General features: G+C 38.6%; 1 protein-coding gene across 3 annotated transcripts in view; it reads left to right on the top strand.

Moving 5' to 3' along the window:
- LRRC4C (leucine rich repeat containing 4C) overlaps window positions 1–23,292 on the top strand; it is a 502,291-nt gene that overhangs the window by 11,248 nt on the left and 467,751 nt on the right. The window contains exon 1 of one of the 3 annotated variants that reach the window (XM_066187874.1): window positions 774–1,295. The exons of the other annotated variants lie outside the window; for them this stretch is intronic. The gene's annotated coding sequence lies outside the window, so the exon portion shown is untranslated. Of the gene's footprint in view, window positions 1–773; window positions 1,296–23,292 lie in introns of those variants that run through there. 3 annotated transcript variants of the gene reach the window in all.

Raw genomic sequence — 23,292 nt, 5'->3', positions numbered from 1 at the left:
ATAAGTGAAAGGTTTTGGAAGAGCAATCCTCACTGAAGGAGGGAATTTCAAGCACCTTCATAAATGCAGTACTGGATGTCTGCCTCCACTGACATTCTAATTTTTTCTTTTCCTGCCAGAAATCTTTTCTTTTCTAAAAATATTTACTTGACTCTGCATATTGCTGCCTAATCTAAAGATGGATAATATAGTGCTGATTTTAAAATCCCAACTGGTTCAGGATATAAGAAGGACTTTTAAAACATTGCTAAAATGATCTGTTTGGAATAAATTTTTTGAACTGATTATGCTCTTCTGTCAGAAGTGTGGTTTCTACACTACCAACCCCCCACTTCCTCCCCCTATAACCACTGCTGCCATCCTAATCTTCTGGACCATTTAGTACCCTCCTCTTATCCTAAGTAAAATACAATTGCCGGCTCTGATATTCATTAGGTGATAATCCAGATTAATTCAGACTTTGATGTAGAAACAAGTCCTATTTCAGATGCCAAGAAATCCAGATCACCCCATGGAAAATGCACACAACACATGCACGTACACACACGCGCAGGCAGTATGTAGAATGCCTTAAAGAAACTGTAGCTAACCACCTTATTAGTATTCCTCCCTCCTCTGTGTTTCACTTGCAGCAACAGAGGGCTGAGCAAAATGCAGTAGAACAGGGACAGAGACAGAGCTGGCAATCATCTCGGTGCAGGCTGCTGAATGTAGGGGGTGGGGGGGATGCAGCAAAGCAAGATTAATAACCTTGCCATAATCCTGTGCACCCTGGAAGGAGATACCTCCGGTGACTGAGCTGTTCTTGTCTTGATTAATTGGACTGAGTGAATGAGTGGCTGGCAATCCACCTGGTTTGGAGGCGACCCCCCGGTTTTGCTGCTCTCTGAATCCTCTACCCATCTGGGAAGGTAACAGTGAGACATACCATCTGCAGCACACACAGCAGCTATTGGAGGCTACTACTGACAGTTTGCACTACAGTTTTTTGGTGAGCAAGAAGCCAGGTATATTGTGCAGTAGGATATTTCTGTGCTCAAGCTACCGAATTTCACAATCTGGTCCTTCAGCAACCCCCTACGCTCCCTTTCCAATTGCCTTTGAGTTCCGGGCTTACTTTTGGCATAGTCTCCTGGACACGTTTTGCTGGGGATGGAAGAGCTGTAAATGGAACCTCTGAAAACTAATTGTTTTGCTTCTGTGTGACTCGAGAAAGAAAAAAGCTAAAATAATCACATCCACTTGGAGGAATTTAAATTTCTCTCTGAGAAGTTTACGGAGGGACTGTACAAAAGGTAAGTCCAGGGGATTGTCTACCCCTTCTGTTTGCTTGTTTGTTTCCTGCTTGCTTGCTTAAAGTAGGGGGAAAAGGCTAAAACATTAGTACTGGGTGCATATGGAGTGTGGTGTTTGTAAAGTCTGTGCTTGTAATTTGCATCCCCTTTTTACTTCCTTTTCTGTTTCTTTCTTTTTTCTCTTTCCCCTGCCATTTGCACAGTAAAAAATGCTTGCAAAATAATAATCTATAGGACTCCTGGAAAATGTTAGTTAAATAGCACTATAAAGCTCCTTTTATTTTAAAGTTATTAGAATTTCTAGGAAGAGAAATCTTTTGATTAAACAAGCTTAAATATTTGGGAAGTATCTTGAATGGGAAAGACATATAGCTCATACAGTATCTTCAATAGATGCCTCCATATTTTCATAAATCTTGTCTAGTTTTTTTTCCTCTGCATTTCAGTCAGCTCTGGAATGATGAATATGTAAGTACAAAGCTGTTTCTGCTGCTGTTAGCCAAAGGGGAAGGTAGCAGAATAGAAATGTGTGGATTTGTGCATCCACTCACATGAAGTTCATCTGTTTGCTTCTCATTAACCTTTTGAATGCTGCCTTCAGGTTGTTTATTTTTTTGTGGTTTTTTTTTTTTTTTTTTTTTTTTTTTTGGCTACAGAGTTTATGCAATATGTAGAACTTAACAGTAACAACTCTTATGCTATAAAGTGCCAATCACAAATGGGTTTTTGTGGGCCATTGATTTTTGGGTTGGGGGTGCTAGTAAGCACTCAGGTGACCAAAGTAAATGCTTCATCCAGCATGGTTCACGGCACTCCAGAATTTCTAGAGATCTATCTGCTGTATTGCTCTGGTGCTACTCAGTATTTAAACCTGGCACTTTTCCTCTCCCTGGACCCCCTTCCACCAATGCAGTTTCTACTGTAACAGCATGACTGTTGTAGCCTTTCCCATAGTTCCATTAAATAATAGAAATAAAATACCATTGCACTGCAATAGAATCAGAGCTCTTGTAGTTGAGCGTTTTTTTTTTATTGCTGCACTGATAGTACTTAACATTCCCAAGGAGGTAAGCAAACCATCTGTAAATACATTTCAAAGATGCTTTGTTCTCCAAGTGCAATTGCTAGGTACTCATGCCTTTTCAATTATATGAATATGAATGACCAATATTGAAGAACATGGTATCTCTTTGAAATACTGCATAGGTGGATATGTACTGTAAAAAGACAGAGATCGAAATAGAGTTCTACTGAATAACCAGATGCTCAGGAGAGTATGTATGTGTACAAATGTAACGTATGCAAAGAAAAGGGGAATTACATCAGATTTTCAAATACAAGGACACATCAAATAGGATGATCTATTTGGTACAAAGAAGTATAATGACCCTTGTAATAGATCCTGTGTTGTAAAGCTAAAAACTTAATGAAAAGGCTCTGCTTCAGAGTAATCAAATCACTTTATATTATTGCATCCTGTCAGTCAGTCCCTCTATTTCCCACTGGTTTTGCATAATAGCTTTAAAGATGGATTAAGGAGGAAAGGGGAACTGGTTATAGGTGTGTTTCCCCTCATTTTCTGGAAGTGATGCTTCTGTGTTGCATGGACATTTACTGTATATGATTATGACAACCAGATCTCTTTCTGGGCAGGATACAGTTTGCCATAGTTTTCCCTCGTACTTTCCTCAAGCCCCAATTGCATGTTACACAGGAATCTTATTTCACTAGGCAATGAGCTGTGTTTTCTTTTAACTGTGGGGGGAAAAGTCTCCGTGTAATAAGGGCAAAAAAAAGTGTGTGTCTGAGAAGAGATGACAACTCGTGATTTTTATAGCCTTACCCTGGCTTTAGAATTGAAGTATTGAATGAGAATATCAAAGCAGAGATGTTCACTGGATGAAAGCAAGGGACAAGTGTTCTGCCTGGAGATGAAACTTTCATGTTCTGGCAAAAAAGATGACACATTTTTCTTGACTTCCATTTCTATGTATTCTGATGTATAGAATAAAATTTACTAGTGTTGCATTAAACTGAGTGGAAGAGCAGTCACCTGTATGCTGGAAAAGAAGTATGCAATCACTCTTTATGGTGTCCAGCTGTTATTTATCATCTGTGTTTTTTATGTAGTCATGCTTTTTCATTATCTCCTTATATTGCAAACTAAAGCTAATGGTGGTTATATGGTATTTAAACAGCCTCACTGAAGAGGAAATCTTGTACTTCTCTTCCCATGTTCCCCCAGTTGTGTTGGTTTAGGAGATTTTCATTAGAACTTCTCTAGAATTTTGATTCTGATTACTTATACGGTCACACTTACTATTTTTGGGGTTATTTTTGTATCTCTTATGCATGATATTGTATGTAACATAACATGTTATCACAAGATCAATTTTGTTTTCTAATACTGTTGTTAATATGGTAAGAATGGAAATGAATAGTACTTAGTTTTAGCAGCTTTTATGTGGGAACAAGGCTTTAGCACCAGTTGGACCGTGTGGTTTTTTTTTTCCTTTTTTTTCTTTTTTTTTTTTAAAAAAAAACAGACCAGTAGTCAATCTGTAAAAGCAATATTGTTTAATTTCAGTAATACTTGAATTTCAATTGCATTTCATTGTGTAATGCCCAGTATGCCTTCAGCCTCACTTAATGTGCAAAATGCTTTCTCCTCTGTGCTCTTTTGCTGTGTGAGCTCAATCCACTATGCTTTGTGCATCTTACTGGAATATGACAGGAAGGCCTACATAGGTCTTGCAGTAAGTGTCATAGATAAAGTGTCTCAGTAGGAATATGGGTACAATGAGGTTCTCATGCACTGAATTGTCTAAATGTTGTTTAAAGAATAAGTGGAAGATAACAGAAATTTCTTTTTCACTTAGTTCCACTTAATTGAGCAGCTTCCTTTTCTTGTTGCTGAAGTCAGCCAACCAGGCATTAACCTTCTCCAGCACATGTTTCTGTGTTTCTAAGACCCAGGGTACTTTACACATGAATTCTTTCTTTCTTCTGAAACAAGCTGGGCTGACAACTGGTAAGGCAATCTTGAAGCAGCTCAGTGGCATAAAAGTAAGGGGAGGATGGGAGAGAGGACATGTACCAGTGATTCCAGGACTTAAACCAGAAGAACTGGTTCAGTGGGATGGCAGAACACGTCATTTTGATTGCTGACTCACTGTGTTGGTCCGCAATATTATCTTACACTAATGTGATGACACTGGCCTGATTTTGAAACAAGGAGGCAGAAAAGAGTAGTTTATTGCGTTCCTACACATTGCTTATGAATGTGTACTACTTTGACAAATGGTCTGATCACTGGGAATTCATGCAGGTGGACTTAGGGTTCTTAACTCTTTAAAAGAATTAATAGTAGAATTTATTTTTTTCCCCCTTGAGGAATAACAAAGTCACAAATACATCGTTTGAACTGACAAGTTAGGTGAATGGAGTAAATTGCAGTCCTCCCCCCTTCCCCTTTCTGTATTACTCACCTTCCCATTTATTTTTATTCTGTGTCAAAGGATAAGGTTTAGGAGTGAAAGAGACTCCAAAATTCCCTTTTCCTGGGTTAGCAAGCAAACATTGTAGGTGTAATGCTTAAGAGTCTTGAATCTAAAACCAGTTAATTTTAATTTCTGAAATCAATTTCAGTATTCCTAGTTGGAAGTGTGAAAGTGAAGTTTGTTTGGGAGATTTGTTTAATTTTTTAGCTTTTCAAAAAGATAGTTAATTGGGTTGCTTAGGGAAGACGCCCATTGTGGTGCTATTTATTGTCTTTTCACAGATTGAGGTAGCTTAGAAGGAATCCTTTAATAGTAAGAGTTCCTCATATTTTTTTTCTAATTCGTGCGGGAGTTCATGTATTTTTGAGTTGTATAACAAAAAGAATTAAGAAATGAGAGAATGTTTATTGAGACATTGTAGCTTTCAGGAGTGGTCCAAAAGAGTAGTGTTGAGAACATGGTGTATATAGATAGGTGGGTATCTGCTTCTAGAGGACGTTGCTTCTCATATTGCTAAGATAGTGATGGTGAAATTCACAAAGTGAAAATCAAATGACCGAGTGGCGTACTGAGTTTTCTACAGCTATTTCATATTGCTAAGGAGGAAACTTAGCGTTTTGGTCTTCTCACAGTCTGCAAGATGCTTCTGTGTAAGAGCCCTTGCTGCCAAACTTAGAGTGGTTACATAAGGTAGAATCCTATTGATCCTGGGGGAGGCTGGTGGGCAGAGACTTCTTCAGAAACTGGAGACTTTCTTAGAACAGATACTGCAGAGGCAGAACTGTAGCAAGAAATCTAGGTCTCTTCCCAGTGTGTGTTGAAGCAACTTTTTGCACAATTGATTTGTAATTTGCCAAAGTTTCTTTACCCAACTAGCCATCAGTGGTAAGCATTCTTTGTATTCTGTGACTCAGAGAGGTGAACAGAAAGATGTAAAACAAAAATGTGCTTAAATGAGGCTCGTAACTGCAGATGTGAAGGACTTCTCTTCCTGCATTTTTTTGCTTATCTTTGAGCTTGCAACCCGTGGCCAGCAGATTTTTCCATGAGGCCCATTCTAACCTTTTTGGTAATTTTAGATGTTGTTTTGGTAGGTTAAATTCATGTCACGGACCCATGAAGTCCAGCATGTACTAGTAACTGCAGATTAAGTTCCAGTTCTGTTGTCTGTCCTGCTTACAAGAGTAAGAACAGACTTATATCAGTCTGTTAACTTCTCTGAAACAGATGATTTGGTATGAAGAAAAAATGACAGGTGGGGTGAGAGGGCAGTAACTCTTTTGGAAATGCTTGCTTAATTTAATTTAATTTCTTGTGGGAGCAATAGAGGCCTTCTCCTTTCTCTTGTTTAGTTGTAGGAGAAAATACAACGTGGGGCTATCAAGCAGCGGGCATATTTTTTTGTAGAATCTTTGCTTGCTTTTTGAAATCTGCCTACCACTATATGAACTTTACTGTCTTTTCTGGTGTCCCAGGAATAAATTGGCACATGAGATAGAAAAGCAATGCTTCTATACTAGTTGTGGTGCATTGCTAGCTTATTAAACACATTATGGACATCATTTTGGTGTGATTATGTAAATCTAGGGATGACACCTCTTCATCTGTGTGATTTCCCCCTCACCACTTACTCTTCATCAGTTAAACTGGAACTTGAAAGCATCATTAGTAGTTACTAGTTGAAGGGACAAAACGAAGGTAAATGTTCTGAGGTAAATGTCTCTTTCTACAGAGACTCTCATGTTGGGGCTGCATTCATTTCCACTTTTTTTTTTATTTTCTCTGGAGCCACTCATGATAATGGTGCATTTCATGTAAACCTGTAAATCTTCACTATACCCTTGGTTATTTCAGGAAGAAAATTATGCACTTTGAAACTAAATGACCTACCTACTTAAAACCTACAAGAGGAACTGCCTTCTGGAAAGCAGAAAGCTCAATAGGAAGAGCTGGAGAGAAAAGGGTGGAATAGGGTGAACTCAGAGATTACCTCAAAGGCAAAAGTAGTTTCCTATTTTTGCAAGAGTAGAAATAGGGGTTACATTGCTCAAGACCACATGTGAAAGAAAGCTTTCATTTTGCGTGCAAAGTGTATTTTGGCAGTTTGGCTGGGAGAAAATGGGTTGTAGAGTGTTCTTTTAAACATTTCAAGCATATGGTTCAGAAATAGGTCTCAAGTCTCCATTTTTATTTTGAATAAGGCTAATAACAGGAGTGGCACTGTGAAAACTCTGTAAGGGATTTGGAGCTCTCTTGAAAAAAGCTTTGAAAACTTAAGGCTTGGACTTGTCTAGGAAATTTGAGCTACAGTTCCTTAAATAAAGGAATATACATTACATAAAAATAAAACTCAGGTCAGAACAGAACTTCGTGCAAGTGCTGCCCCACCAAAGACTCTTCAGTTATTGTTCTGCAATTGGGTTGTAAATATTAAAGTCATGTTCTTTATCTATTCAGTTATACAATCATTCCTCTCATTAACTAAAAGTAGTTAATGTTAGGATCAGTTGAATTCAGGAAGCCTGAAGTGAACTGAGGCATGCAGAAGAGATAATTTACTATTAGGTATGCAAAAGCCTAAGTATCCAGAAGTAGGTTCAATTCAAGTGATCTGATGGTGGTTTGGTATGGAGATGATACTTTGGTGACGAAACTCAAATACTATGGTGGTTTGGTTTCCTTTTAACATCACATCTTAAAGGCTGCTAATTAAGCTGTTGGGATGTTTTTTCAATACATCGAAAACTTGTATCGTTAATAGGACTGAATGGGTAGGTATTTTCATTATTGGAAAAGAAAATGTGATTTCTGGAGATCATGAACTAGACCTCAGAATATTTGACAGTGGCAGTTTTTAATGTAATCAGCCATGTCTTCTATGAAGAATTTATGCCAGAAGTGTGTGAGCTTTGGCCCTCTTCAGCAACTAAAATTTTAAGAATAGCTTTATATTATCAGCTCTAGAATGTGCAGATGAATGTGGCTGAGTTAATGTATGGCTGGATTCATGCAACCTGTGTCATCAGGAAGTAAACACTTTTCTTTCTTCTCTTCGTGTTTCATATCACACCTGTTCCATGGTTTTTTGCCTCTGAAATTTGCGGGGGGGTGCTGGCAGCAAAGTGGGCTGTGTATGGTAGTGTTGCTTAGGGGCGTTTCTTGTTTTCCTGTGACCTGCGGAAGTGTGTCTGTGCTCTTGCTGGAGAGCAAAGTGGCCTTGGGCAGCAAGGATTGCCCTGGTCCTCCTTGGCTCTGTCCTGCCCTGCAAATACCATGTGATTTAGTTGAGTGGTAAGGGAGAGAGAGTATAGCCTGACTTGCGAGCTTTCCTTTTCCTCCTTTGTCATTGATATTCAAGGCTTGATGCAGTAACCCGATGCCCTCCTTTTACAGAAGTCACAACCCTTTCAGACCGCAAAAGATCCCTTCAGACTGGGATTCCCTTGACAATCAGCTTTATAGTTTAAGCAGCTTTATGCAATACTGACTACAGTGACAGTTAAGAGTGGTAACTAGGAGACTTCTTGTATTATAAATACTTGGCTTGGGAGTGTGTGCTTAAGGGTCTTAAGCTGCCTAAAAGAGTCTCTTAATCTGCCTTAATTCTTCTTATTATATTCTTTTTCTGAAGTAGGTGGAGATGCACAATCTTTCCTTTCATTTAGATTAATAGAGAAGTTCCACACCTGTCTCACTGAGCATTATATTTTTATATGATTTATACGTTCTACTAGACATGTTTACGGAATGTAGAGAGGAGAAACTTAGCAAAATATCTGTCCAAACCCCTTATTTTTATGTAATGTATTTTCCTTTTTGAAATCAAAGCCTTGCCTTGAATCATGAACATTTCCATGATTTTTCCGCCTGGAATTTAATAGAAGATTCTGAAGTCTAGCTGTAGAGAAGAGTAACTTCTTTAGCTCTCATTTTTCTGTGACATAAACCTGCTTCTTTGTCTAGGAATAAGCCAACTTGAAATGCTTGTTGGTATCAGCAGGAAACAAGCTTCTCCAAAACAAAATTTTTCTTTATGCTTTTTCACATGGGAAGGGAAACTGTAGGAGAATGTAGGAGAACATAGGACTCTGTATAAAGTCATGGCCTTAAGGATACAGAGGAAGTAGAGATGGATAGTTACTGCTCTGGTATTCATAAATGTTTACTTTGCTGGTAGAAATGAATTTTATTATTATTGAGAGAGGAGAAAATTCATGACTTGCCAAAATGCGCTTTCTAAATCTATGAATATTGAGAAAAATAGCATACATTTCTAAATATACCATGAGAAATTATTTCCTAAGGTTATTTTGTCCTAGTTTGATGTCTATTATACAATGAGAGTGTGCTCTTTTTTTTAAGCAGAAACCATGCCTGAGCTTTTAACTCTTAAATTCTTTTACTTCTGAACGTTGCTGATGGTTGTCTTTCTTTCCATATTGTTTAACTGTAAATGGTGTATTAGAAGGCTGCTTGCATGATCTTGTTAAGGCCCTCAGGCAATGGAAATGAGTAGGTACTTCTGATAAGGATATCAGTTTATGAGAATAGACATTTGACCTCCAGTTGTTCTACAAATTATTGTCTAAATAGTACTTTTCAAATGTAGGTGCATTTCTGAAGTAATTTCACACTGAGGTGTGTTTAATTATTTAAGCCTAGCAATGAGCACTACAAGAAGCAGTGGAGAAAAGGTCACTGGAGCAAGAGCATGTCTTCTACAAAAGACCCTGATGTTCCACTGGATTTTAGTACGATTACACAGACACTAGAAAACATTAAGAATTTAAGGTTACATGGGCTTTTTACCATTGTTAGTAATGGGACTGGAAATTGCCTTTTGTTAGTGTAATACCGTTTGAATTTTTAATATTACATAGCAAAAGAAATGCTTTAATTGTTTCCTTTTGTGAAACAAATCATGAATATGCTCCTACACTAAACATGTTTTGAGCTAGACTACTAGTGTAATACTGTGGTGGTTTGGTTTTCTTTTAACATCACATCTTAAAGGCTTCTACTTGAGCTGTTGGGATTTTTTTTTTCAGTTCTCTAGAGTATAATTTTTATTTTTATGATTTGACGTTATAATTGAGGAGGAGTTGATGTGTGGGTGATATGAGATGAAACTAATGTGTTTTGTCCTTGCTTTTGTCCCAGATTGGAAGTCTTTTGGATTCTGTTGTTTTACTAGACAAAAGAAAATAATACACCTCAATTGTCTTACTGCCCTATCCATTAGACATGACAATCCCCAATAGTACTGGAAATGTGCACTTAAATATACCTTTAAATCTGGGCTAGTGGTCTGGCCCTTTTGGAAGGAGCAAGCTCTTTTTCTGTGCCTGTTGACACTAACAAAGTTCAGGTAGATATGGTCAGAAAGAACAGTCTTGTTTGACCTACTATAGGCGTATGCAGCTTCTTTGTGACCTGTCTTACTTGCTTTTGCTTTCTCTGTGACCAGTTTTCCTGTAGGGTAAATTGTGTGTAGATTTATGTACTGTATAGACTACTAAAACTGCTATTGAACAATTGCAGTACTCTGGTAAATTGCTCCCCCACTGCATGGTTACTACCCCTCAGGACAAAAATGAGAAGCTTCCCTACCACCACCTTGTGTCCTTCTGAAGCTCGTGCTATTTCTAAATAACTTGCTTTCTCTGCATTACAGTAACAAATATCTTTAATGGCATTTCATTATACATATGATGCCCTAAGTTTCATCAAATGAGGAAATGCTTTTACTTGCTTAGGCTTTCAATTTCTACTTGAGGGCACTCAGCAAGCAGTAATTTTTTTGAATTTGTTGTTGAATAGCTGATAAAATGCAGTCATTTTGTGAGCTAAAGCAATCCTTCCCTTTAGAGATCATACTATTTAAATTGGCAGAACTGGAACAAAATAGGATGCCCAAGCAATGTATTGTGGTCAGGACTGTGGTTCAGATATTTGGTCTTTTGCTACCTGTGACCTTTAGTGACAAAATTATTCTATTAAGCTGCTCATCCTCAGGCAAGAATGAGGATCAGTACACCAGTGTTGCCTCGCTGCTGCCTTCATTGGCTAAGCAGGTTTAAAACTGCCTTGCTGCTTACCTTCATTGGCTAAGTATGTTTAAAACTGCACTGCAGTAGTGCAGGACAGATGGAGAAATGGATCACGTTGGAGACGCCTGCATCTGAACTACCTGCAATAAGTCCTAGCTAGGGCTGATGCAACTGCTATTCACATAGGATGAGGGCAATAAAAGTGGATCACCATGTCAGGATAGTGGGCAGCTTTTGTATCACTAGCAAGGTTAGTTTTGCCTTTGTTTGTAAATATTGCTGTAATCAGTTAATTCTTGTTCTTTGCTTGCTTGTATGCCCTTTGCTGGTAAGGATGGAGATGAAATATGCAAGCAGCTTCTGACTCATTCCCTTCCACAGCGGCTCAAGAATAATTTGAGAAGGATTAAGCAAGAGCTGAGTCACTAAATCAACCATGAAGTTCTGACTTGCCGTATTGGAGGCTGTGTCTCGCTTTCCATTGTTTTACATAGCCCTCATTCACAGTGGGTGTGAAGATCCAGCCACAGTCTGTACAACAGCTTATGCTAATACATCGTGTTACAAAACCTGCTCTGGAATTGCAGGGTTGATTCTGTTTCCCCAAAGGGTAGAAACAACAAAGTAGGGCTGTGAGATCAGTTTGAATAATAGAGATGAATATTAAAAAAAAACATGCAGGTGTTGAGCTGCTTTAATTGCTTTGTAGCTGCATAGGGAAACTTGAGGACAGATCCAACTCTGAGGACGCTGACCTGTAGAACTCAGAATAGGTGGACCATGCAGCAGCTCCAGGGCTTAGAGATCCTACAGAAGTCCAGCCAGCCGCTCCCAGCAAAGGCTTTGACTGCAGTGTTTGGTAAAATAACACCCGTAGCAAGAGTTTTAACAGAGTTAAGATTATGGTGCCTTGAACCATGTAGTCACAGATTTAGAGGGATCTCTGCCCCCTGAAGATGATCCATATGGTGTTTAATGAAAATGAAGATTATAGGCTTCCATCAAAAAGTAATATTATTGTAGTGATTACTCTTAAATTTATGGAATGTAATAAAACATTAATACAACATATTCCTGTTGAATTATCCCATAACACTTAATGTTTGGGGTGTTATTTTCTATTGAACTTGATTCAAGGATCCAAAAATAGAAAATTATTATTAAAAAGCAGGTTTTCACCCTCACCCACCTTAGTATGCATTCCTTTACAGAGCAAATATATTTAAATTTAGGCTCTTATTTACAGTTGGAGCACAGAACCACACTGTAACATTTTACCCCTTCACATCTGTTGTGCTACAGAAGATTTGTTTAAAACGGTTCATAAAGATGGTGGCTTTGAGCTCTGATTTTGGAAATTAATGCGTTAAGAACTTGCAGATTCATAAGAGATGATGAAACAATGTGGGGTTTAAATTTTCAGTTCTTGGATATGACAGACAAAATTTAAACAACATGTTTGCATTCACTACTACATATGTATAGTCTTCTCCTTAAAAGCTTAAAAATAATTTGAAATTCCAAATTTGAATAAGAAAATCATTGAGTCCTTCAAGACAGTCCCTACCATCCTCTACATAAATGCAACTATGATTTAAATAATGTAATTAGAAACACTTTAGCCTTGTTATGATGTTCTGTCACTGTCAGGGTTAAGTTCTGTCTGTATCAAAATACTTTGGGCTAGTTTCTTTTGTGAAATAACTTGAACTGACTTTACCTTTTGACTTCAAATCTTCATAAGTACAGATACCCCTCTTGTCTCTGCTGCTTTTATTGTTCTCTTAACACTGCACAACACAAACATTTTCAGACTTTATTCAGAGAGTAACACAGTATTTAGAAATCCATGCCTGTTCTCGTGTATACAGGTAGAAATGGTGTGTATGTGAGCATATACACTCATCTATTATTTCAGAAATTTCGAGTGCTTCTGTCATAATCACTTCTGCTACAACAGATGCTGATTTTCTGTCCAAAACATTAAAACTTTTTTGTACTTTTGAGGTGAACAACTATGAGAAACCTTTTAGATAACTTTTTTGTTTTGTTTTAGCTTGTGGAAAGAAGATTAAGTTTCAGCTGGTGTTGCAGCCGGTGTCCCCCCGCCTTGTCTCCAAACATCAGTTGTGCGTTTCACTAACCATGGCCATTTGTCTCCTCTCCCATAGAAGCTTCCTCCATTGAGCTTCCTCTGAAAGTCTTTAGAAAGACTGGAACCCAGCTTTAAAAGACCATTTAAGTGAGCCCTATCTCTACTTCAAATCTTTTCATCTCTTCTCTTTTATCCGGAGTCCTTACTGAGTTTTATCACGATTGAAAATAGTTTAAAATCGGTTTGTTTTCTTGGTGACCCGGAGCTGCTTTAAAGCGTAGCTCTTGAAGAAGTCCCTCTTCTAAATTCAGTATACTGTGGTGCAGCACAAGCCTTGGGGACAGTCACCAGCAGGGCTTGTGGAGCACCGGTCCAGCTGCTTTTCCTGCCTAATTGCATCGGGAAGGGGAAGAGCGGGAGGCAGCCGGGCTGACCGCCTTAAAGCATCGTGCCGCTAAGCGAACAAGCGGAGGTGGTGCTAACAACTCATTATTTCATTAGCTGCGGGTATTGTTGTGGTTTAATATGCTTATTGCAAGCATGTAAATCCAATAAAAATTAGGTGAAATGACCTTATTGCCTCTCTCAATCTGCCCCCTCCCTTTTCGCATAACAGTAACTTCTCTGATACAGATGTATAATTTATCTGTTAACTGCTTTGATCTGAAAAGCTAGCTAAGGCTCAGAGCATTAAGTGCTGTGTTAAGAAGAGATATTGATGGTCGTAACTTTGCTGAACCTGTTCATTGAGTAGGGAGGGAATTGTGAAACAGAACAATGACCTAAGCTTACTTCAGACACTGATCAGTTAAAAAAAAAAAAAAAAAAGGGCTTTAATGTTTAGAGAAAGAAATGGGCAACTTTTGTTTGTGGAGTATTAGTTTTGATCACCCCCCTCTGATTTTTCTTTTTTTAATGGAACTGGACTGGCTAGTGTGACCATTAGTGGTTCAGCCCTGTCAGGGATACAGAGGTTGCTGTATAAAATTCTTGGTTTGATGGAGACTAAAACAATCTTGCAACTATAATGAATAATGGTTTTTGCACCTTGGAACAATGAAAATTTTAACCCATTTCTTTCCTAGATGGAAGTACACAAATGCTCCACGACCCTTTCTGTTATTTTTTAAATTTCTTATTTCTTTGGCACAGGGGTTTTTTTCCAGGTTGGATTTGGTTAGTATCAAGTGTCAGAAAGTAAATTGACAGTGCTTTGGATTTACAAAGTACTTGTTTAGTTCCTAAATGAACAATGACTATTTTCACTTGAAAGAGGGAACCTTGACTGCTTATGTGCTAGAATAGCTGGTAGGGCTAAAGTTATCTTTAGGAATCAGAGTAAAATCCCGTTCAGACAAATATAAAGTGTTCAGAACTTTTTTCATGATTCATGTAGATTTATGTGTGAATAATCACATATACTTTTACCTTAGTCAGCTTTTAAGGTAGCTTTTAAGTCACAAGGTCCTAAATTTGAAACACCTGAAATCTTCAGTTCTACCATAGATGAAAGCTTTTCCTCAAAGTGCTGTGGCCAAGGGCTAAAACTTGTGCAAAGTCCAAAGCTGCAAAATACTGAAGTTTCCTTTAATTATCACAATTTGAAACTGGCCCAAATAGAAGTTATGACTGTAAAAATAAAACCAATGACTCTCAGAAAACCATGACTGTTTTCTAGTCTCTGTCTAGACTGTAATGACTTGGAAAGTGATCACATATCTCTAGCGAACCTCATTACCAATATAACAGTGTGACTGAATTCAAATTTTTCTGTTAATCCACTTGACTCTCGAATTACAATACCTTATTCTTGAATGCCATGTAGAACTAGTCTTACAGCAGGAAATTCAGTGGCTTCATTTACAGATGGGCTAAGTGATTTCATAAGTCATTAATACTTATGAAACCATCAGCAGGAAAAAATATCTTGCAATCCTACTTACTCAAAGAGTGTAAGCATGATTAATTTTAGATTCAACCTGGAAATACAAAGTGGCATTTTTTTTCCTCCTCATTAAAAAAAATCTGCATCTGTTAAATGGAAGTGTCCATGAAGTTTTGTAAGCTTGGAGAGAGAACAGTTCTTGAACTCTTTCAGGGCAATTTTGAAAAGCCTTATGGAAGTAGGGCTATTCTTCTTCTGTGTTTCTTTCAACAATCAAAATTTCTTTGAGACCCACCATCCTTTGCTTTTCTGAAAATGTTACCCCTTGTGGCAGCTTGTTAAATGGCAGCTGATGCCAAGACTTTATGTGTATATGTAAAAGGCTATGGCACAAATTAAACACACATAGAAGACTGTAATATGTGTTACTGGTAATAAGCTACATGATGGAAATTGTTCTAATATACAAGTGAGGTATAGTAAGGCATGCTAGAGATTCATTACTTTAAAGTACTTTGTAACAATTTAAGAATATTTCAGCATCTTTTTGATTAAAAAAGCCAAACAAACAAAACAAAAAAACCCCCAAACAAACCAAAATACCCAAGCCAAACAGAAAATGATACTGAAATATTGGTAATTTTAGTGTATTTGTGTTGGGGTAGCTCTTTGAGCGCATCTTGCCGCTTAACTAATGCTTACTTATTCATTCTGTTTTTATATGTGTCAGCGTATTGGTGTATTTTGGTGGTGGAAGTCCAGTGTAGCATTGGGTATTCCAGTCAACAAGATATTATAAACATTCTTTCAGAAAAATCCACCTTCATATTGAAATTGTGCAAATACCATAAAATGATAATGAAATGCACCATGGTTTATTCTGTGCCACATTTATCTGTTGGTTTAGGAGATTAAAGAATGAATGAATGGTTTAACACTTGGCAAGCTACTTCCAAATAATTCTTCAAAGGACAAGAACAGAAGTGTGAAGTAAAAAAAAAAAGTAATTTCTTTCTTGGTTTCTTCTTCAGCTATGAAGAATAATACCAGTGTCCAAAAGAAGCAGTTTTCTGCACTGTAAATGATTCTTTCTCCTGCTTAGAACCAGACTTTTATTAATAGTGTGTGTAGTTGTCAGTAATTTTAGAGCTCTTTTGAAAATGGTTATTTGCTTCCACTTCTCTCTCACTTTCTGTTCTTATCTGTGTAAACTTTGTCCTTTTCTGGGAAGAAAGACACTTTTCTTTCCCTCTGGAAATCTCACTTGACATTTAGCAAGGAATGTTTGTAAGAATGTCAGATTGATGAGAACTGTTTGCTGAAGTCTCACCATGTTCATTCAGCTGAACAATATCTGTTGTTAACAGCTATAATTATTATGAACAGGTTTAAAAGGACAAGCTTATTGCTGTACTTTGGCAAGATGCTTTTGAGTTGCTGGTTACTCAATAGTAATACTTGGAACATTATGTTGCTTTTTATCATCAAAGCACTTATGGATAATTAAGTGCATCAGAGGCTGTCTGTAGGTCCCTTGGTTGAGGGGAAGTGAATAACAGCTTATACTGTACAATTTGTGAGTGTTTGGGTTCATTATGACAAGCAAGAGATGGAGACATGGCCCTTGTAGTTGAGGTATGCCTCTTTTGCTGAAGTTTTGCCTGGGACTTTCAGACTTGGCTTCACGTTTCCATATAACCTGTGGGAACTCAGTAACTATCAACGAATCGTTAATATTGGGAAAAACCTGGACTATCATTGGGTCAAAATATAGAAAGCGTTTCTTCTCTGGTAAGAAAGACAGCATAGATGTGGCTCTGAAATCAAGGTGAGACAGCATGGATCACCTTACTGAGGGTTCTGGAAGCTGCTGCTACAAGTAAAAACTTCCAGGAACCTTGGGAAAACAAAATTACTTTCAGAGTTACAAATGTGCAGTATCTGCAGTACAAGCAACACTATCCACAAGTTGTATTACTGAATCTTAACAGTCCTTTAGTTTTTACCTGGGACCTCTTTTATTACACAAGTTGCTAGTGATGGTTGTTCTTCAAAGAAAAACAAAACAAAGCACTGCAAAGAAAAATGAAACAAACCAGCTTACTTGGGTTTAACACAATTGTCATGTGTCTTCTAATGTTTCTTAGCTAGCCAAGCATGGGATGTGTAATAAGCAAGAGATTCCTGTCCTACATCGAGTATATTGTACTTTATTATGCAGAAAGTTCTGGGCAGATATGTAATCAGATAAGTACTTGAGCCTAAGATCTAGTGACTATTTGTGCTAATTGATAAAAAGATTGCTGCATAGTAGCCTAAATGGTAATTGGGCCATGTGTTAGGAAAAGAAAGCATGCGTTTTGACAGCTCTGTTGAATGTACCTGGAGAATGACACGATACCTTACCTTTGTATTTCATATGCATGACACAGGAAACCAGAAGTCATAATGTAGCTAAATAGGTACTGGGAATGCAAAGCTCTTTTTCTGAAGTTTTTGAGAGAACATTGTGTTTGGGGAAGTATCTTTGCAGGTCATCCTGCTAGTTTGGGGTAGAAAGAAATATCTACAAAAATTTCTCTTGCTCTTTGGGGGAAGGTGATAGCAAGTGAATGTCAATACATTAATTTCAAAGCATCATAAACCATGTAATTTGCTGTTTGGGCATTTATATAAATCATTGCAAAGAATTAGGAAATAATGTTTAGCTGATTATTATTCCTAGTTAACTGAAGTATGCTCAGACCAGCTGTCCTGAGCTTGAAACCATGTGACGTACTTGAGCCTTTTAGACTTGAGAGCAGTTGTCAACAGTGCTCAAAAATGGATTTTCTTAGATCTTGTGTGTTCCTTTTGCATAAGCAAGCAGAATTCACTTTGAAAAAGTTCTCCACAATTACTAATTTGTATTGTGGCAATCAGAGCCACATTTGTTTTGGAAGGCTTGCGTGTGTAGTAGTGGACTCTTCATAATCTGACACTTATTTGGATGCATAAATCAGAATTGAGCTTTTAAAAATTCAAGCCTTTGTTCAGTCTGGTGTTGTTTAGATTCGGTTATTGTGTTGTAGCTTTACACCTTCTCACTTCCCACTTTATACATCTGCAGCTCTGAACTAAACATTACTGATGATCATGAGACTCTGGCTGCTCACTGACATTGCTGGGAAATTGTAGTCCCTGTCGCTCTGGGCTGACTTTTTAGCTGGCCAGGTGTTTTTCTTTCAAGTCCTGAGGTGCTGATAAATAATTATAGAGAAGATTATTAACTTTTCTGTAGGTTTGCTAACTTCCTGTGAGCCTTAGTCTCCACTTTACAGCCTGTTTTGATGAAATTGTCTGAACTGACCCTGATTAGTGTTGTTAGAGTGATTCATAAACCTTAAATACACAAAGCTTCTGGGTGTGCTTTTTAGGATTTCTGTCTACTTAACTTTTTTGTGATGTCTCATAGGTGTTATATTCATTTTGGGAATGATTTCTGGTGAAATGGAGTTTATGAAGGGAGAGACCAACTCACTGGGAGGCTACAAATTAGGGTAGATTAAAGGATAAGCTTCTTTAGGTGTGCATTTTAAAAGATGTCAATGGTGTCTGTCCACAGAATGGGCAGATGTCTAATTTCTTTTTAAAGACCTCCAATGATGAAGACTATACAGACTCCCTAGGTACATTTTTCTCTTTCATGAAGCTAGTGAGTTGTCACTGAGAAGTTGGCTATAGATGTTAAATATTATAAATACAACTATTAATGCAGTCAGGGCCTTCCTCTCTACACCGATATACTTCTCCTTATTCCCATCAGCATGTGCTGGATGACTTCACAGATTACAGTCCTTTAACTAGAGCATGGCAAATTCTGCCAGAGATTAACATTGCCAGGCCCAGTGCACTGTGTGTTCTGCCAGACTATTGCTGGGAAACCTGGGGGCTTGGTTTTACTTGGGCCTGGTTCTGGGAAGTTTGCAGGCATTTCTTCTGGAACCTGACTGAGTAAAGAGACAGCTGCTAAGGACAGCCATGTGAAGAAGCCTGTAGGATTTTGTTTCTTCCTAGTATCTTGTGGCTTGCTATCTGGAGTCACTTTGCTTATAACTGTGTGATCTTCCCTCCAGCAACTGAGAATATTTTCATAAACAGAACAAAATTGATTTGATAATGCTTTATGTGAGTAGGGATGTTTCCGTACCCAAAAGGTAGGGATTACCAGATAAATGGCAAGAGCAGATGGCACTGTCATTATCAGAGGAAAATAGCTAAAGAAGTTGCTTGAGAGGCAGAAGTGAATCAAAGAATACTGTGCATAAGCATGCTCTCAGCTGTCTTTGTAAACTTAGCATTTCAGATTCAGCTTTTACCTTCTCATGCTGGTTTTTCTACTTTGCTCAGCTTTCAGCTAGAGGCAAGTCCTCCCTTTGCTTCATAGACAAAGCACCATGGCAGAGCTGTTGACCTAGGAAGCAGTTGAGTGGGAGGACATAGTAAAGAACTGGTCTCCCATGGCTAGAGTCAGTCTCAGAATACTGAGTGACCAAGAGAAGGAACAGAGATGGGACAAGATGGGGATTGTGCCTGTTGTGAAAAACAAGCCTTGCTCAAGAATCTGGAGCTAAGCAGTCTCCTTGTTTATTTCATCAAGTATGCCGTCCAATTTTATCTCCCATATGTGTTTAGCTGCTTGCAGTTCTTGCTTGCTAAGATTTATGAAGTCTGCATAATGTGACTGCATGTTGATCAACTTTCCGTTTTAGAGCACTGAGTTGGTGTAATTGCCTCTAAAATGAACAAAGTCAGTGTCCAAACTTTGGCTATGGGGAGAAATGCAGTCCAGTGGTCTTAGTTTGGAGCTAGAAATGGAAATTTTGGTGTGTTGCTCACTGATTTATGAGTAGGTTTCAAAGTCATCACCAAGCAACAGAAAAAAAAAAATTGGAAACCCTAAGCAACTTTCTATAAAGCTGACTCTGTAAATGAAACATTCACCAGCCTTTGTCTGTATGGAGATATGTTTCTTGGTCTTAACGTGGTTGGAGAGGTTGATGTAAGCAGTTATAATACAAAACATTTTGTCATCTTTTCATGTCACTATTAAAATTTTTAATTTTATTTCTTATCCAGCTGTGGTTTTTTTCTGATGTGAATCCTAGTCAATACAGATGTTTTCTCCAGACTTTTTTGTTTGGATTTTTGAAAATATAACTGAAAGTATTCCTTCCCCCTCTCCTGAATCCTTATTTTTGTTTTGTAGCTGTTGAGTTGCCTGTTTCACATATTATGTGTTAACTTGCCATTTTTATTTGATATTTTTACTTGCTATTTTATTACATTGGTTCTTCGGCTCTCCAGAATGTGTTTCTATTGTGCTACTTGCTGTGCAAGTGTAGGAGAGAGCTGATTTCTCCCTGCAAGATTCTCTGCTTTCATGCGTGAGCTGGGGGGCAAAGATTGTTCAGACTCTGAGAAGAAATTATAGTGTGTGAAAGGTTCTTAGCATATAAAACATGATGTAGGCAAAAAGGAAAAAAAAAATCTATTTTAAGAGTCAGGTTCTCTATTTATAGTTCTTTGCACACCTTTCTAAGAGATACATGAAAGCTGCATCACCTGACGTGATCTAGCAGTCAGCTCCCTGAGAAGGTGCTCTTTGATCGAAAAGGCGTGGGGAGGCTACGGGAGATCCAAGAGCAGGTTCCTTTGTGGCCCTCATTGCGCTGACCACCTTCGCAAAGCCCTCCCTTACCTCGCCGCTGGCCTGCAGGAGCGGAGCGGGTCCGGCCGCCCCTGGGATGCCGCTCCCGCTCCCGCCGCGGCGGCTGCCCCGCGGCCACGCTCCCGGGCGCTGCGGCACTCGCGCCTCGGCAGCGGGCCCGCTCCCGGCTCTCAGCTTCCAGGATGCTGCCGGCAGCCGAAGAGGAGCTTTGGAGTCCCTAGTGGTAACAGCAGGGAAGCAAATAGCTCCTTTCCCCCTCTTTATCCTCGGCAAAGAATGGAACCGGCACCGCAGCTGCACGGCGGTGAGCGCTAACCGGCGGCTTTGCTCGGTGCCACTTGCTGACCTCCTTTTCCTTTGGCATGCTGTATTTACCTTCTTAGCCGTGTGGCTGCTGGTTTGTGTCACACTTGCAATAAGTTCTCAGCAGGGCTCCTCTGTCCTTCCAATTTTCTTGTATAGCTGTATTGCAGCGTCTTCATCTGGAGGGAACTGCTGCAACTGAAGAACAGTAGGAGTAAATAAGTTGCTTTGCGTAGTTTGCTTGTCTTCCTTTTACCTTCAGGCCAAGTACTTGATACTGCAAAACAAAATTTTCCTCTGTACTCTGGCAGAACCCCTGAGCACTCTTTTCAGGGTAATTTTTTTTTTTTTTTAAATTTTTTTTTTTTTTTTTTAAATCTTTTTAGGGTGACCCAGGGTAGAAATTGACTTGTTACTACCAACCTGTGTACCTTCTGTGAAAAATGCTTGTGAAATGTTGTGTGTGTGCTGGACTATTCATGATATAGATGAGGATGTGAATCTCTAATGCCAGCAGTACTATTGGATATTGTCAGGTACTGCATCTCCTCTGGTCTTCTGCCTTTCAGCTGAGGTACCTTGTCTCTTGCCCAATTCTCATTCTATGCTGGTGCTTTTATGGAATATTTTGCAGTTCTGTAGATGTTTGGTTATTATTTTGGTCTGAAATATGTTCTGCCAATTCAATACCCACCATCTCTTGCCCCTTGCTTGTGACTTAACACTATGCAGAGCAAAGAACAGTTTTGCAATCTGGTGTGTGCCAGAGGTAAAAAGCCTGGTCAGAACAAGCAGCTCCAGTGACGATTAGTGACTTGATTTATGTTGGGTATTGAACAGGCAGGGTACAAGCGTTTGTGTTTCACCAAGTGTGTAGTAGGACATAGCAGATTGGTAGGGTCTGCAGCAAAGGACAAATGTAACCTTAACTGGGATTTGTATCCGTGTATCCAGGTTGCTTTCTGTCATCCTGTAACCAAGGGCTCAGAAGTCACGTGTGGCTTTCTGCAGTGTTGATGCTGTAAGTGGAGTTGCTTAAGGCTGTATATAAAATATCACTACAGGTATAATTTAACTATTCTCTCTTCTGTTGCAGAAGAGTAAAGAGCACTGTCTCTGTACCTTGTCACCCTGTATGTGCTGCAAAAGATTTTTCTGTCATATCTATACCCACATGTATTTCGTTCATCTTGCATAATTCATTGTTGAAGAATTTGCATTTCCCTGAAGTTGAAAGTTCCAAGAGTGCATTGTAATGATGAGAGAAATGGGGGCAGAAGCAGCTGACTGAGTTTGTTTTTTTTTTTGACCTAGCACTTTTGCAAATTTATTTATTGTACAAAAATCTCTTAACTAAGAGGCAGTTGAACTGATGCCAGTGGAATATTTCAGACTTTAAAAGTGACAAGGCCCATTTATATTCATACTTGTAAAAGCATTTTCTGAGCTGCCTCAGCACAAGGTGACCATCTGTGTGTGTCCCCTGCTAACCTGGCAATGAAGTAGAGCTGAATCTTTGGCCGTCTCCTTTATATAGACACCCACGTGCCTTTTTTTTTTCCTCCCCAAAGCCAGTTGTTTACTACATGTTTGATATGGGGAATAGTCATGGGCAAATGGGCTACTGTTTTGGGCAGATACACAACAGGGAGATTTTGGTATGGCCAGAGGTAATAACATACAAGTAGATTATACAAGAACCAGTCTCTAGTAGCTGGAGATCTGATAAAATCCATAAAATATGTGTTGGAATAGTTACAGCTGTTTGAAAGATCTTACCATTCTTGAATAGAGGTGAGCATATATGTTAAAGCATGCATGTGGCTTTCTTCACAGGTCAGTGTGGAAATATCTTTTATGTGGGAATCCTTTCTTTTAAAGCAGATGACCAAAGGACTCTTCCAAGAAACTCTTGACTATTACATTTTAGTAACTTAGCTTTTGTTGTGGTTTTTAATTTTTTTAATGGATGTAACATGGATATATCAACAAGGATTTAAAGCACATAAGAGGAACTTAAAAAGCAATTAGCCCTGATTGAGGGGTACTCTTTGTTATGCTACATCGAGTTATGAGAATACCCACTATTGTGCTAAAGCCTCCTCAGTACTCTGTCTTCATTTCTACAGTGTCTCCCTAAAGGCTTCAACCTCTGTCAGAGTTTGGCACCTGGAACATGTGATGGAGGCCATATCAGATTGGGACATGGCTCATCACAATATCAAGAATGTTATTGATACCATACATGCTGTTTTTGATGGAATGATAGAAGCCTAAAAGACAAGGTAAACAATTGTAGCTGAGAAGTACCTAGCTGGGAGAGAGGGTGTGCTGAAAGGCTGGTGTGACCTTTCCAGATCATCACTCCGTTTAGTATAATTAATGAAAATCTCCCTACTGAAATGAAATGTTGTGTGTTTTTGGGAGGGTGAAAGGGGTGGGGGTGGGAGCTTA

The sequence above is a fragment of the Chamaea fasciata genome, unplaced genomic scaffold (genome assembly GCF_029207755.1).
Source record: "Chamaea fasciata isolate MVZ Bird 193981 ecotype frontalis unplaced genomic scaffold, bChaFas1.0.hap1 SCAF_7, whole genome shotgun sequence".
In the NCBI taxonomy this organism is placed as follows: Eukaryota; Metazoa; Chordata; class Aves; order Passeriformes; family Sylviidae; genus Chamaea; species Chamaea fasciata.
This window is presented reverse-complemented; position numbering and strand designations above follow the sequence as displayed.